Source organism: Bidens hawaiensis, unplaced genomic scaffold (genome assembly GCF_021521415.1).
Source record: "Bidens hawaiensis isolate Kalapana, Puna unplaced genomic scaffold, B.hawaiensis_p1.1 tig00035847_1, whole genome shotgun sequence".
Classification (NCBI taxonomy): domain Eukaryota; kingdom Viridiplantae; phylum Streptophyta; class Magnoliopsida; order Asterales; family Asteraceae; genus Bidens; species Bidens hawaiensis.
The window spans coordinates 15,432-33,388 of NW_027505382.1; the positions used below are offsets into that span (position 1 = coordinate 15,432).

Genomic DNA, 17,957 nt, shown 5'->3' on the forward strand with positions numbered 1-17,957 from the left:
TTCAGTGTTTTTGTTTTGTTTTGGTCAGCTTCTCACTTGCATTTAATTTTTTTTTGTTTCGTTCTGGTAATTTTTCTATTCCGGTTCAGTTTCGTTTTGTTTTTTTTTGTTTCGTTTTGGTCGTTTTTTTATTTTAGTTCCGTTTCGTTTCGGTTTTTTGTTTCGTTTTGGTCAGTTCGGTGTTTTTGTTTTGTTTTGGTCAGCTTTTCATTTGCATTTCGCTTTTTTTGTTTCGTTTTGGTCAACTTTTCGGTTTCATGTCGGGTTTTTTATTTCGTTTTGTTCGTTTTTCTATTTCGATTCAGTTTTGTTTCGGTTCGGTCGATTCAGTGTTTTTGTTTAGTTTTGGTTAGCTTTTCGGTTGCATTTCGCTTTTTTGTTTCGTTTTGGACAGTTTTTCAGTTTCATTCCGGTTTTTTGTGTTTCGGTTTTGTTTAGTTTTGGTTAGTTTTTCGGTTGCATTTCGCTTTTTTGTTTCGTTTTGGACAGTTTGTCGGTTTCATTCCGGTTTTTTGTGTTTCGTTTTGTTCGTTTTTCTATTTCGGTTCAGTTTGCTTTTTGTTTTTTTTTGTTTCCTTTTAGTCGGTTCGAGGTTTTTGTTTCGTTTTGATCGTTTTTTGGGTTTCGGATTAGTTTTGTTTCGCACGTGATAGTTTGGGTATTTTGAATTAGATAATTTTTGGATAACTTGGATATTTTGTTTTGACCAATTTTAACCTATAAATGAAACTCACTTGTATATTTCCAACCCATCCTGACCCACTTGAAGAATTTTTATGATCCATCCTAACTCATTTTACCTTTAAAGTTTATCCATATTGACCCAAAACAATCCATTTGGGTTGGGTTTGCCACCCTTACTTTCTTTGGTATAAACAGAGATCCAAATATAAAACGATAAAGTGGTCGAATTGGTGTAATTTTAGCTGCATGTAGGTTTCGTGTTGTTTTGTTGGTGGTTCTCCTCCGGCTTGTAGAGGATGTATGTTTGGTGTTCTTGGTTGTGTCTTTATAAAAGTATATCGTTCGGTAAAAAAAACCCGGTTCCAAACCGATGAACCAATTTTCAACCCGGCCCAATAACAACCCAAAACCATTTTGGGCCAAACCGAATTCCAATCAAATCCAACCCAACTCATGGTTTCATACTTTCGTATAGTGGTTTGCACTTCGAAAGTTTTCAACCTGACCCAATAACAGCCCAAAACCAGTTTGGGCCAAACCGGATTCCAAACCAACACAACCCATGGGTTCGTATAGTGGTTTTCACTTCGAAAGTTCGAATTATCAAAATGGTTTAAGAACCGACCCGATTTGAAACAAAGAAACCGTTTTTTCCTCAAAACCGCTTTTATTGTCCCAAATCGGTTTATAACGTGAACCGAATCGTTTTGATAGGTTCAAACATTTTCACTCCTAAACCGATTTATAACCCAAATCGCTTTGGACCAAACCGGCCCCGGTTTTGAACAGCTGTGACTAACCCCATCTTTATAACTCGAACCAGTTTAGACCCTCATACCGGTTTGTACGCCACTAGTGGAATGCGGTATCCTAACGATAAATGGAATAATAGATGGGTCAAAAAGGCCGGATCAAGTTAAGAGTGCATTGTCTGGTTGACTGTTTGACCTATTTCCTTTTTAGCTATACCTGATCAAAGAAGCATAACCTAAATCGACCAACTCACGAGTAAATAGATTGAAATTGCAACCTCTAACTAAAAACACGCGGTATAACTACTAGATTCATATACAAACTGTAAATTATAAAACCGAATCAAGTGATGGAAGGGCTCGAGACATGTCAAGAAAGATGAATCTCATTTCCAACCAAATGAGCAGTGTGTTAGATTTTTTAAAATGTCTACAAAAAAGATGACTCCTTTTTCTAACCCAAAGATTTGTTCAAATTACATATCATGTGGTTTCATGTTTTAGCAAAAGTTCCAAAACCCTTATTAACCTTATACAATGAATACTGTTAATCTTGAAACTAGGTTAACTTATCAATTATAAAAAAGTAACTACCAGTTAGAATAAAAGATGTGACTCCACTGCATGCCATCCTCAACTTAATCCCACGAAAAAGTATATTTCTATCTCGAGGATGAATGCCTGTATATCTCTCGAATCTCTTTCCTGGCAAACTCCACCTAAGAAACTTTCTCTCCATGGTAATATACTGCATTCAAACAATAAAACATCATCATGATCTAACCATATAGGTCCAGTGAACCGTTCGGTAGAAAGTTCATTGAGGTTCATTTAATTATTAATAAACGAACAGACATGAACAAATTAATTTTTTCATTTAACTAAATGAACAAAAATGAACATGGCTCTCGTTCGTTCATTTGTGTTTGTTGACATTCTTTCATTTACGTTTGTTTATGTCCGTTCGTTTACATTCATTAGTTTATGTATGTTCAAGTTCGTTGTTTATATGTTCAGATTTTAGACCCACACCCACTACGATTTATTCTAGTTTTATTTATACTTTACTCCTGACATGTTGATGTTCATGTTAAATTTTAATTGGTGTTCGCTCGGTTATGTCTGTTCATCTACACTCAGTTGTGTTTGTCCATTTCTGTTCGTGCACCGTTTGTTTATATTATTAACAAATGAACATAAATGAACTCAAACACACTCATTTTCATAATGAACGAACACAAACAACAAAATCCCGTTAGTATAATTTTCCGTTTTTAATCCTTTGTTCAGTTTAAGTTAAAACAAATGAACATGAACATGTACCATTCGTGCTCGTTCAGTTCATTTACAAGCCTAAGTCATGATACAAAATCAAAGTTTAGACACAAGCATACTGATTTAAATCCATGCAAATAATATGTTTATAGCATTTAATAAAAAAAAATCTTACCTTTGGAAGCACAAGACATTGTGACCGACATTTGGCAGTGTCAACAGAATGCGATGCTGCTGCAGCAACCGAGCCTGAAAATCCAGCTGCCAAACTAACAGCTAGCGGGTGCAACGGGCCAATATCTTCATCAATACTGAAATCATTGAAAAACAAATTCAATAATATCAAATAACTGAAACCTACACAAAGTTGACTATGTAAACAAACCTCGGAATGGGGTCCATCCCAACAGCTTTCCAGTCCAGCATGGCACGATGCAAAAACTGCCAGCTGGCAAAAAAACACACCACCAAAAACACAATCACGAACCAACCCCGATCGTATACCCCTCCACATGGCACTCCATCCTTCTAAAGACACGACATCTACCGGCCTCTTAACATGGTACACAGGTGGGGCCCGCCCAGTCCCAGTCATCATCCAGGGGTACTCTTTCAAAGAGCCATTTAAGTTTGTCTGTTTAGTGTTTAAGGTGGATAACAAACCAACTGAATGGTCAAGTGCTTTAACGTCTGGACAATACCCGCGCAGCAGTTTTGCAGCTGAAGATGACGACACAGACGGTTTTTGTAAACTTGAAGCGTCTGGAACACGAGAAGCAGATGCCACCTGTGCACGAACTGTGAAAAGCTCAAATGGAGAGCTTGTTAGTGATTCCACACCGCCTGCTACAATTCCTGCCATGAGAGCTTCAGAGACGTACACGTAGTTGTCTTTACGACCATCTGCATAATAACGGGGACCACAAAGAAGATGCGTTATGAAAACATTTTGACAGTTCGTAATTAATATAAGCAATAATAAGTATAATGGCTAAAAGATGGATAACCGACCTTTATAGAAAGCTGTTAATAACTCATAGGTACCAAACCGTGCTCCCACGCCCAATATTCTCCCTATAGCCAACCACCCAAATCCATTGTATAACCCTGCAAGGAGGTTCACATTCAATGGATCAATTTGATGAATCTTGAATTCAATAAGGGCAAATTACAAAGCTTAAATTAGCATTCTGAGTGTCAAATTTGAAGTAATTGCATAATTGTTAATAGGGCTGTAATCAGCGAACCGTTCAGCGGGAAATTCGTTTAATAAATGAGCAAACACGTAGTTAAATGAAGGAACATGAACAGAGGTTGTTCGTTCATTTGTGTTAGTGAAAGTTCAATAATGTGTTCATTTGTGTTCGTTAGTTAGAGGTTTGGTTTATATTTTTATAATATTATATATGCAATAACCAACCTAACATTAAAATTTTATAATTTTATTGTTTATATTCAGTTTGTTTCGTATTTGGTTTGTTTTATAAAGTCTTGCCTTTAACTAACAGCAAATCTAACTTGTGCTTCGTGACATTATCAAGATAAAACCGCTGACTGGGGGATGATTATTTTTATGATTATTATTACTATCTCAAGCTCTTACCTTTATATTTAATTAAAGTGATTATGTCTAATGTTTTATTGTTCGTTTGCGTTTGTGAACAAGTTCAATTCCTTAACGAACGAATACGAACAAGATTTTCCGTTTGGTTAGCATTGATGAACAAGTTTAATGTTAAACAAACGATCAAACAAGTTTACAGCCCCAATTACTAACCCACAAAGGTAAAACAACAGTACCGGAAGCGCCGGATAATTTGCGCACTCTATCGAACACCTGGTGTGCACTCAACTGTTTATCAGGGCCTGATCCAACCTGTATTAAAAGTGGAAGAAGTAATCAATAAAAAAAAACAAATAAGTTCAATTGTTGCATTTAAAGTTGACATAATTAATGATTGATATGAATGAAACCTGAATGAGGGTTTTGATGGTTTCAAAAGGGTAAGTTGCAGCGGTTCCGAGGGTTATAGCTCCGGCACCGGCGACGGCGTGGACTGCAAATGTTTGGTTTTTGATGAAGTCTTCCATTGATCTATCTGCAATGGAAAAAGATTTAGATGATGAAGATGATGATGATGATGATGATGATGATGATGAAAGGGTTTTACATCTGGAAATGGAAGTTTAATGTTAGGGCAACAAGGTTTTAGGTTCTTGTTTTTCTTTTTTAATTGTTATACCATGGTGTAACGTAGGAACCCGTGTTTTATGGCGGGACCATTAAATAAAAAAAAATAAGTACAAACGTTAAACTATAAACTCGTTGCATGTCGAAAGAAGTCAGTCTGTATCAAGTTATGATATCGAAACTAAACAAAATAAATAAATATTTCTATGCCAAATTACAACAAATTATCATATGCAGAACAAAAAAACCCGACACGTTATAGCTGCGGACCAATACAAATTCAATTAGTATCAACAGTAACAACACAAATTCGTAAACATAAATAGTAAGCCAAAAATATTTTATAGAGGATATATCAAAAGTTAAAATGCGGATATAAAACCATGTGATGCGATATTTTCAAATCATGAAAAAAGTTTCGCTCATTGTAATGACGAACTATAAAATATGGAAAAAAAGTTTCGCTCATTGTAATGACAAACTATAAAAATATGAAAGCAAAGTTTAAGAAAATCGTTTAAATGACAAACAAAACATGTAAAACTGACTTTTGCCTATTTATAGTGTTTCAAAACATAGTTTGTTAAATATTTTAATTTAGTTAACACGAAAAGTAAAATAAAAAAATTAATATTAATTATGAAAATTATAACTATTGATTTAGTGTTATAGTTAAATAATTAATAAAATATTAAAAAATAAATAATAAATTGAACAGTGAATTTGTGAGGAGAATTAAATTCTCTTTTTAATATGTATAATAATTTTGTTAATGTTTTATTCATTAAAATTATGATATACAAAAACCTAACACTTCTATTTATATTTTTTTAGACATCGGTTTTAAAAATTCCCAACTTTTAATATATTTTTTATTTTCTTCTAGCAATATCAGAATAACGAAACACTAACTTCGTGAGTATTTGAGGTAAAAATTTGTCATTTTTTTCAAAATTCAATGGATAAATTTAAAATTTCGTTTATTACATATTCCACCATCCCTCTCCACACAACCACCACCCCTTTTTCCTTTCGACAACCACTAACCACCACCGCCACTAACAGCCACCAACCACCACCGTCAAAGTTCAAGGTAATTCAGTGGGTTTAGGGAAGAGATTAGGTGGAGGTGAGGTGGTGAGCTTGTTCGAAGACGGATCGAAGAAATCCAGGTTTCACAGTTTTGAAGTTTTTCGATTTCAAGCGGGAGTTATACCGGTGAGGCCGCAGTTAGCAGCGTCAAGGCGGCGAAGTTTAGATAAATTACTGATTTTCGGCGGAATACCGTCGGTGTAAGTGTTGTAATACCCAAGGTAGATATGTTGAATGCGTGTTATGTTTCCGAGTTACGGCGATATAGTTCCGGTGGTGGTGGTGGTGGCAGCTGTGGTTGTTTGTGTTGTCAATGGCAATGGTGGTTTGTGGTTGTCGGCAGGGAAGAGGGGTGGTGGTTGGGTGGAGAGGGATGGTGGAATATATATAAAACGAAATTTTGATTTTATCCCTAGAACTTTGATAAATGACATTTTTTTTTACCAAAAACACTAACGAAGTTAGTGTCTCGTTACTCTATGAGTGCTAGAAGAAAATAAATTAAAAGTTGGGAGTTTTGGGAAACATTTCGTAAATAGTGAGTGCTATCTACCAATGTGTCAAAAATAAGAGTATATAAAACCAATATCCCTTATTTATTTTTGTACAAATGTTTATTAACAATTTTTAGAACATTAAATTTCCTTTACATGTAGATTTTGAACAACCTTGTAGACTAGCTCAGTTGGTTATGAAAATGAAGATAAGAACTAGCTTTCTTCGGGAGATTGTCAGTTCAAACCCGAGCGAAAACGAGAGTTTTATGCCGCCTATGTTTTGCTAGAGGTTTTTGACTATTGTGGTGGCACAACTTGTGTCAAGTGGCATTAGGGGAGAGAGTTCCCCCAAGGATGCGGGGATGACCTGAGAATCAGGGGCTATGCCCTTTGAGAGAAACTCTCAGGGAGTTCCAAACAGGGATTAACTTGCGATCACCCAGTCATACCGTAGACTGTTTTCGGTCAAAAAAATTAAGATCTGAACGAAAGTTCAATAAAAATCCGAAAGAATTAAATCTGATTGTTTTTCTTAATTTTTTTTATCTTACATAGGTTTTATTTCTTTTTATCTTAATTTTTATTATTTTGGTTGTTAAAAAAAACTGACAACTTTTTTAAAATTAACATGTAGAAAGATTTTTAATGTACATAGAATTGTTTAGAGATTTTTGTAAAAAAAATAATATATAAACTATGTTGGCTTTATGCACTATCTACCATTGGTCTTCTCTTCATTACCTGTCGAATAGTGAAAAAATCGAAATTTTTTAAAAATGGTGTATTTGTTAACGTTGTTTCACAAATGATATGATTTGGAGAGGTATTACAAAATGGTGTAACCATGTTTCAAACCACGGTTTGGGTATTTCTTCGCAGAGTGTGTTTGATGTGAAATATAAAAAATAATATTTTTTTTAAAATAAGCCAAGCTGTGGTTTCAAACCACGGATTGCATCAAATATTAACATAATATCACCTAGGAAGAGGTGATGGTTTTGCTTATTAGTCAAGCCGTGGTTTGAAACCAGAGTTTGAACTTTTTATTATTTTTTAAAATGTCGAGTAACATATTTATATGCTTATTTTTTTTTAACTTTACTCAAGCCGTGGTCTTAAACTTTGAATTTTTTTATTATTATTTCAATAATGTTCACACGTGATGGTTGATAGTTTTTCTAGATTGCAGTTCTTAAATTACTTCAGGCTGTAAGATTAGCTTTTCCAGTGATATTTTTTATCACGGCTTTTGTAAGGAAATGTAATGTCAATAACTTTTCAGTGTGTTATTATTTCAATAATTTAACATCTACGATGACTATGTTAAAAATACTTATCAAATTAACCCTATAAATAGAGTATAAATACATAGTTCTTATAAAAAACTATTAACGGGGTGGTAATATTTCTTATGAGAATGGAGTTGTTTCTTGCGATGAATCAACCCGAATTTCTTCATTTCCTATTCGCCAGAAAATCTGTTATGAAGAGTTAGCTGATATGATTTATAATCTTATTGGCATTCACAAAGAATCGTATAATTTTTTTATATTGTTATCCTACCAATTTCAAGGGATATGTGAAGCTTCATATATTGTTGATGACGGGAGTTTAAAAATGTTGCATTTTCTAGTGGAACCAGAAAGAAACTTCAGTGGTGATATTTACGTTCATTTTTCCAATCCTTTGCATGTCCTTTACGGTTGACTTTGTGCATTCGGATGATTTCATTTTGTCAAAGATTAAATCTCTAGGAATAGTTTGTACCATTTCAAATTGTCGCATTACCCTGCTTGGTAAATGCGGTTCAACAACTTCCCAATAAATTTGAGAGGCGAATCATATCTACAACTATCTTTTCTACTTAAACAAATTTCTAGAAGAAGGTCTTTTACTTGAATATACGACATCCAGCTAAACTATTTATAAAAAATATATTATATTAACAACCAATCACAATATACATAATATATACATATATATATGTGTGTGTGTGTGTGTGTGTGTGTGACACCCCCGTATTAGGCATGAGCGTGTGACCAACAGTTGGTACCGTTTTTGTAAATAAATCAGAGTTACTGGTTATTGCGGAAATATTAACGTGGATTTAAAATATTAACAATTATATAATCAAAACACGGGATTTAAAAGTTCCCGGTTAGAGTTTACAAATGATATACTTGTTTATCAAACCATCATTACATATTTAATGTTTTAACAAAATGATCTGAGCCATCAGATCGCCTATCAAACGTGTCTATCCTTCGTTACTAGTAAAACAGTTTGAAAATACTTTAGTAACACATGCTGGTGATAAGCTGATGCAAAAATAGTGTATTTACCTAATTACCCCTCGAGAAATAACTTAGGTCCCGACCCATTTTGGCTTAGGAATAATCAAGTTAAAACTTAAACACAATTATAAACTTAAGCTCTACTCGAAACCGCTCAGCAAACACCGCATCGTTCGAGAATACCTAGCTACCATCAGTATACACATGATTACCCTCTCTCGAACGTAACTTAGGTCCGGCCCATCGTGGCGGAGGCATATAATCAAGTGTGGCGCGGTGTGCACAAACCGTCTACCACATATGTAAGGATCCAAACAAACGTACACGACAGCTTGAAGGCCAACGATTGCTTTTGTTCATAATGTTTTAGAGATACGCAATCTCATGTAATCAATTTAATTTGACTTGATTAAACAAGTTAAAAGTTTGAAGCGTATTAACCTTGAAAGGATCAGCTTCACTTCACTGATCGGTTAATCTTTCTTGAGCTATCTCGGACCTATAGTACGAGTATAACCTTTTGTTATTACTAGATCTTTAGTCTAGCTTAAGACCTTTAGTCTCTTTTTGTATAATCTTTACCTTGATTATATTTTCTATTCGAATCTTTAGTTAAAAATATCTTTTCTTTCTTTAAAAAGTTTTAAACCTTTAGTTTTACTTGTTTACTTTTCTAAGCACTTCGTTTCTTCTTTTCGAAGAAACGTATACTTTATTTATTTACTTATTATTTAAGAAACTTAAACAATAATAATAACAAAGATTTACTTTACTTTTATATTTCTTATTTTATATTTTCTTTTGTTTATTCTCGAGGTATTGAGTAGACCCTCGACTAGGGTCTAAGCTTTTAATATTATATTAATATATTATTCGGGCATTACCCTACCTTGATTGGCTAATTATTTTCTAGACTCTCGGCAGCACTTCGACGCTTGCACGTTTATAGATAATCTTGATCAACACTTCTCTTGCACGCAAATCAATGTCCGTCGTTCGTCTTGGCACGTACTTCAAGGCGTGTGTCGGGTAGTCTTGGGTTGGCACGTTCTTCGAGGCAAGACCTTGGTTATATTTGTGATGGCACGATCTTCGAGACAATGTCAGGTTTCGGCATGGATTATGATGAGGGTCGGGGCACACTTATCGAGATGATTATAGAGTGAGAAAGTGTCGTAATTTGAGTATGATGGTGGAATGAAGGCTGATGGCCCTATTTGTAGGCGCTGATCATTAGACCCATCGCGATACGCGATGGTCTTACTAAGGATCCATTGCGTTTCACGATGGATTAACATATCCTTAATTATTATTTTATACCATAGCGATACGCAATGGGACCTTAGGAGGCCATCGCGTATCGCGACTAGCCTTGTCGCGTAACCTAGTAGGCTTGCCACGTGGCTTCACACCCGATGCCACATGGGGACACGTGGAGGCACGTGTCATAAGCTATCAGAACATGTCATCGCGATACGCGATGACGTTGTGTCTTGGGTATCATGTATTGCGATCAGCTACGAAAACAGAATTTTCAAGTTTAGTCTTTGTACTTGAAATTTGGCATTTTTGATACAATATTTTCGTGATGTTACAGTGTGTGTGTCATTTAAATACCTCATGTGTTTGTAAAGATTGTAACTGTGAACGGTAGTGGGAGAGCGCATGATTTGGTATTTCACTAAAACTTAAATGACAAGTTCACCTAAAAAATATTTAAAAAATCTTAAAGTATGAGGGCTCTAAAAATAGAATATATATATATATACACATTATTTTTCTAAATACCTTGAACCGTATATTGTACCGCTTTGGCATTCCATTGAACATCTTGGAAATAGGAGTTATTCTCCCCCATGCCCATAACTGAAACAACATATTCGGGCCATAAATGTCTATGGCTTTGGGGGATGCTGCTTTGCATAAGTTTTTAAAATTTATAAAGGTATGCCAGCACCGCGCTCGCTGTCACACCCCAACCTACGGCGGAACATGCGGGGGCGCGACAATATTGTATCATAGCTTAGAAGACACTAAGTAAAATACACGTGCAAATATCTAAATTATTCATTCATATATCAAATTTCAAAAACACGAACATTGTCTCAAAAATACCATTACAAATAAATATTCAAATCATAAATAATATAAAATAAATGTGTTTTCATTCATCAAAGCAACCTAAGTTATCATCTAAACTCCAATACTTGATTCATCCAATAAAGCTACATGCATCATGCGTGAAAATATATATTTTTGTCAACATAAAGTTGAGTAAGTAAACCACAGTTTTTGAAATACATAAATACTAAAATGACAATTCTATGCGATAATCGTAAATTACTACAACTAGTAAACCATAAATAAACGTTGTCTTTTCAACCGAATTTCAGTGATAACGGTTTACTCCGACGGCGTATGATCATTGATATAATGCTAAATATATATGTTTCCCTTGCATATTTTATGTAGGTTACCAGCCGGATCTACACAGTAGTATCTCATAACACGAGGGTGCGGAATCCCCTACGTATACGATACGTGGGTTGACACGAGAGAGACGTAAAGAACACGTAAGAACAAAGGTTTACTTGTTATTAGATATCAAAACCAAACAACTAATAAACCTAGCTATCCCAGACAAACTGATTCGAAACCTTAACTTTGAACGACGGAAGTTAGGTATATATAAACCACGACAACTTCGCCTAACAGGCTAGGCGAAGTTTTCCCTAACTTCGCCAACTACTAAGTTCGCTAACACATAAGAACAAACTAACAAGTTCCCCAAAACGCAACAAACAAAGTAACAATTACAGACACGATAGACTCAAGACTAATGAACTACTGGCATAATGCACCAACATACTCCCCCTTGGCAGTAGCTTCATTTCTCTTACAGCTTCGTTATGTCTTGTAATCCAAAAAGCTGTACACTCCATCTTCAAGCATGCACCCCTTGTCTCACACAAACTAAGACTACCCTTTGATACTTCCTCGCTTCATCTTTCCAAGCTGGAATATAAAGGATCTTCTTTTTGTTTAGTACCTGCAAATCAGCTTGAGACAAATTAACCAGGTGCATAGGATCATACACCCTCAAGATCTCCTGTTCATCCTGATCTTCCATCACTGCTTCAGCGGTCTCACAATCAACGTACCACCATTTAAGATCTTTCATCACATCTTGAGGCATGATCTTCATTGGAGCTTCTTTTATACATTGAATCGGTTTGTACTTCATCACCATCCAAGGCTTGCCATCTGCCCGCATTCCCTATTTAGTATCTCTAATCAATTTCCCTTTTTGAGGCTTTAATAACACAAACTTTTTCTCTTTAACAACTTCAGTCGACACAATCTTACCGACCCAGCCAGCAAACCTATCCTCACTCCTATTAATCAATCTTAAACAAGCCAAATCCTTCACCTCACATTAATGCAACATATTTAACGATCTCAATTTCTTAGCAAAATACTGAATCCCATCATATCTCTTAACCACGAACACCTTATGTTGATCATCATACAACCAACAGATAATACCTTTCTTTGATTCAGCATATCCATTGATATTGTAACTCCTTTTGAACATCGGAGTCACCTTCTGTTTCTTTGTCTTGTTAAACCAGTGAACACACTCTTCTTTCAACCTTGGTTGTTCTTCTCACTCGGACTCCCCAACTCCACTATTATCTTGACTTACATGTTCCTGACCACCATTTGGAATATCATGTTCAACACTATCATCCGGTATCTCACCTTCCTCTAAGCCACTGTCAATTTCAATCTGTTCACCAATCTTTTCAATCTCACAAAAAGGCAAAACATATTCAACCATATCGTCCTCATCATCTACCACAACAGTCTCACCACTTGCACTGCCAAACGGAGCAGAAGACTCCCCCTGAGATGTGGCAGCCCCAATAGTTTGTTCAGTTCTTGGCAGCTCACCACCTGCATCTTTCGATGCATTGGGATCATCGTCTCTGTCCTCTCTCCTCTTTGTCCTCAACTCATCACCTTTGCAACTATTCTCCCTTTGAGATGCTAAGAACTGCTTTAAAGCATCAAAGAGTTTACCATGTTCAATAAGGAGAGATGATTGAATCTGATTTTCAGCCACTAGCCGTTGAATAGCGTGCGTCTGAATGAGATTAATTCTTGATTGCTCAGCCACTACACGTTCTAGAGCAGTTATCCGCTCTGAATCGAACAATGAAGTATCAAAGGCAAATGACACGTGAGAAATATCTTGAGCATATGGCAGAGGAATACCGAAAGTCACTGGAATCTCAGATGTAGATGGAATAGTAACCGGAGGTGGAATTGTAACCGAGGACCCAGCAGTTGACACCACAGTAGATTCAACAAACATAGCCACAACCTCAGATGGAGTAACAGTACGTTGTGGTAAGGAAACAATCTCTGGCACTGACATCTCAACTGTAGATGGTACAATAGACGGTGCTGACAAAGCCACCGTTGGTATACTAGATATCATTAGTAATGGAGCAGATGAGGATGGGACTAGTGTAGACATACCAGACAACTGTGGAGGAGTAAACTGAACAACACCCGAACTTTTACCGGCCCTAGCCCTCTTTGATCTACGGACTAAGGCATACATTTCCTCTTCATAATCTGACTCACTATCATCATCCAAATCCTTCTTTCTTTTTCCATGAATCCTCTCTTGTGCAGCCATAACTCTTTGGGCTTCAGCAGCTTCATCATTGGAAGAATCAAATAATGTTTCCTCAGAATCCTCAACTGAGGTAATTTATGGACCCACAGAAGTAGCAACCAACAGAGCATGAACCCCAGACACATCAACCATCAATACTTGAACTCCAGACGTATCATCCACAGACATATCAAAAAATCCTTGCCCCCCCAAAGACAACATCAAGATCTTATTCCTCGGCGGCAGACACAATAGGATCAATAACTGGTGCATCCTGAACCAGAACATCTTGAGCTGGAGCCTCTTGAACCACAGGTGGTGGTTGAACCACAGGACGTGGTTGAGGAATATCGACTTGTTGCGGAGCAGGATCAGTAAACCCATCATTAGGTGGAGCAACATAAGCAGGATTTACAAGATATCCAAACAAAGCAGTGTGTCTCGGATGACCTTCAGCCTTGCTTCGTGCACTCGAAGTCCGACACTGTGCAAAAATCCTCTTATTCACACATTCCACAAAAGAAATAGGACGACATTGTGGAAGATTCGGATCTACGTGATTAAGAATCATCTGTAAAAATCTGGGATACATCAAGAACAATTCCCGAGCCACAGCCGTCCATTAACGATCAATTTCATAGAACACCATTTGACTGAAGCTAAACGGTTTATTATAAGTTAACATGGTAATAGCAGACTGCATTGTCGCACCCATACCATCAGATCCAGCTTTGAGACCAGACATGCAAACGATCAACACATGCATCAAAAAACGCCATTGGTATAACAAAACCCCTTTCGGCGTTGTGAGTCTTCCAACGGACCAGAGTAACCCATGCAAAGAAAAGCCCCGTTCCTAAAAGTAGCTGAATACTCAGTAGGATCCTGAGTAGTTTCAATTCCGAACTGTAGAGATTCTCGTATCTGATTTGCTAAGAACTGTACCACTTGTTTATTGACTGTAGCATGCATAACCGGAGGTTCTACACGACAATCATACTAAACCGTTCTCCAAAAGTCTTCAACATTCGACAGAGAGATCGACAGAGTCGTGGTGATAGCATGAAAAATACGTGAGCGTATGCAAAATGAGATGATATCCGTGAAATCCTCAGCTCCATGACTATCCGGATCCAGAGTAACATACATGTTGTGACCCGGGAAGAATTGTCTCTTATCCCCGTCTCCTCCATCACCACCTGTGCCACCAGCACCCGCTACCGCAGCCATACCTGCAAAGCAAACAAGATAAGTTAGTCAAAGGCTTGGTCAGTTGGTAACTTCGCCTAGCATGTGAGCCGCGAAGTTAGAGATCCAGCGAAGTTAAGACCAATAGGAGGTAAGAAGCGAAGTTATTGTTCAAGCGAAGTTGGTGTTAACTTCGCTATTGTGATAACTTCGCCATATGAACTGTTCAGAATTCGAAATCCTTTTCCATTGCAAATAAGGACAATCAGAAGACCAACGCAAGTACTACAAGATTCGATTAAAGCCATAAAACACCCGATATCACAAATACATTAATAACCGATGAGTATTAAAGACCTTTAGAGTTATCCAATAAAATCAATAAAAACCATACATTATAGAAAGGATTAACAAACATCAGTAACAGATTATGAGTTGTAATGAGATTATGGACCTTATAAGTAGACCAAAAGCATATTTGGACAAGACTGATTCAGAAGACAAGTTCGCCGAGGGTTTAAGAAAAGTTGTTTGACCTATTTTGACCAAAGAGGTGTTTAAATACTTTCAGAAAACCCTGGTGGCAAAGTTAACTTAACTTCACCGTTGGCGAAGTTAATATTAGAAAATTTTGAAAGATAAAGATCAAGAACGAGTAACCCATGATTTATAAGTAAAACAGCTTAAATAATCGTATAACATAAAATAGAATAAAAGGACGGGATAAAATTTCAGTATTTTAGAGAACCCAACGTGTTTAAGAAAAGATCCGAACATGTAATCATACTGATTAAGAGGCTGTCACTAGGATTCATGTTCAGCGGTATTATGACATAGAGAAACAGGATGAAGGCAGGTATGAAACTTAGCATGGTGTTCATTGCTTCAGTGATACGATGTAGGTTCAATTTGGCTCAGAATTTAGATGGACATCACTTATGGACTTGTGATGCCTCCTATCTATTCTCAAGGCGTATTTGGTTTTCCCCATATCATCCCGGTTTGACTTCGACCCGTAGTGTCTGATTAAAACATGTACATGAGAGTCGGCTTTACAAGCTTTACATTAAGTGCATACAAGACTCAATTTGTGCCTCATCCTTGTTGTATTAGGCCTTTTGAATTTCAAAGGAAACAAATGACACCATCATCATTTATTTTTGGAACAAAGAATAATAACGAACACCTGCAAGTCCTAAATCTGGACCACTCCAGTAAGATAACACAATATACGCGGGGATCAAGACACTAGCGGGCTCATGTATGACTGGGTAATCACTTTTCTGCCTATCATTCGGAGAGATATATGTGGAGACATGCACATTTCAAAATGACTCTCCACAGTAAATTGAGCAGATTTAATTTGTATCACTTCAACTTTTACGCACCATGGAAAGCTACCGTACCAAGCAATGACTGTTCTAATGTCTTTTAAGCTTAATAACTTCACCTGTTAGGCACACAAAATCAATTTATCTATCATTTTCCAAAGGTTAGATCAATTTTCAATTTAAAACCAACTTTGAAGCTTCTTGAGAAGTTATAGACTGAAAGAGTATATCATTTCCCCAGAGTAAAACAGTTTACATTCAGACGTCCCGGAAACTTCTAAGCCTTTGGGTAAATGGCTATCCCAAAAATCTAGTGGATTAGCAGGACCAAACACATATGAATATGTGTCCCTCCAACTTAGTGTAACCGACATAATTTTCAGCGAAGGAATAGAAAACCATCACAACCAGCCCAGATGCTTTCAGTTATTAGGTTAATGGCTATCCTTTGAATCTACAAGTAGACACAAGGACCAAATATATTCAAGAATATGTCCTTCAAACTTAAGCAACCAACATAATTTTCAGCGATAGTGACGTTTTTTAAACAAAAGAAACATGGTTACTCGGGATTGATCATCCCATTAAGCTTAATTAGGTTTTGAAAACGAGACCGGTCAAAAGCTTTGTAAAAAGATCGGAAAAATTTTCCAGCAAATCAACCTTTTGAAGCATGATTAATTTCTTCTCAGCACAATCCCGTATAAAATGATGACGAATTTCAATATGTTTTGTTTTACTATGTTTAACGGGATTGTTAGTTACTGAGATTGCAGCAGTGTTATCAATGCAAATAGGAGTTTGAGTGAAATTCAGACCATAATCTCGCATTTGTTGTTGTATCCACAAAACCTGGGAGCAGCAATTTGATGCTGTTATGTACTCAGCCTCACATGTGGATATGGCAATAGAGGTCTGCTTCTTGCATTGCCATGACACCAATCTTCCTCCAAGAATCTGACAACCACCAGTTGTTGATTTTCTATTCTGATTGCATCCTCCATAGTCAGAGTTCGTGTATGCTACCAGATACAGTTCTCCTCCTTTTGGATACCAGAGATCCAACTTAGGCTTTCCTTTAATATACCGCAAAATTCTCTTCACGCCTTTCATGTGAGACTCCTTTGGATTAGCCTGGAAACGAGCACAAAGACAAACTGCAAACATAATGTCAGGTCTGGAAGTAGTTAAATTCATCAAAGAACCTATTATAGCCCGGTATTGAGTGGGATCCACATCTTCATCACTGTCGGAGTCAACACCCAATTTGTGGTTGACACAGATTGGAGTGTCAAACGGAGTGCTTTCTACCATCTTAAATCGTTTGAGCACATCGTGACCATATTTAGTTTGATGAATAAACATGGAATCCTTCTTCTGAACTACCTGTAAACCCAAAAAGAAAGTTAATTCACCCATGGCGCTCATCTCAAACGTTTTCTTAATGACCGCTTCAAATTCTTGACACACAGAAATCTTTGAGGCCCCGAAGATGATATCGTCCACATAGACCTGGACGAGAAGAAAGTCCTTCCCATTCCACTTTACAAACAATGTATTTTCAATCTTTCCTCTCACAAATCCATTCTTCAGCAGGTAATCAGATAAAGTTGCGTACCAAGCTCGTGGAGCTTGATGTAGACCATACAATGCTTTACTGAGCTTGTACACATGATCTGGAATGTCTGGATCAGGAAAACTGGGAGGTTGCTCGACATATACCACTTCATCGACCTTGCCATTTAGAAAAGCACTCTTAACATCTAGCTGGAATACCTTCATATCTTTGTGAGCAACGGAGGCCAAGAAAATTCGAATTGCCTCCAGTCTTGCCACAGGAACAAACACCTCATTGTAGTCGATTCCTTCTTGTTGATTAAATCCATTAACTACTAATCTTGCTTTGTTCCGGACGATTACCCCTTTCTCATCTCTCTTGCATTTGAATACCCACTTTGTACCGATT

The 17,957-nt window shown here is 36.7% G+C and overlaps 1 pseudogene across 1 annotated transcript; it reads right to left on the minus strand.

Moving 5' to 3' along the window:
* Nucleotides 1-1,980: 1,980 nt before the first annotated feature.
* On the minus strand, nucleotides 1,981-4,847 carry LOC143612852 (uncharacterized; annotated as a pseudogene). The gene is made up of 6 exons (XR_013150008.1): nucleotides 4,686-4,847; nucleotides 4,512-4,587; nucleotides 3,723-3,818; nucleotides 3,097-3,614; nucleotides 2,887-3,022; nucleotides 1,981-2,184 (listed from the first exon to the last, which is right to left on the minus strand). The product of XR_013150008.1 is annotated as an uncharacterized LOC143612852 (transcript).
* Nucleotides 4,848-17,957: the final 13,110 nt, after the last annotated feature.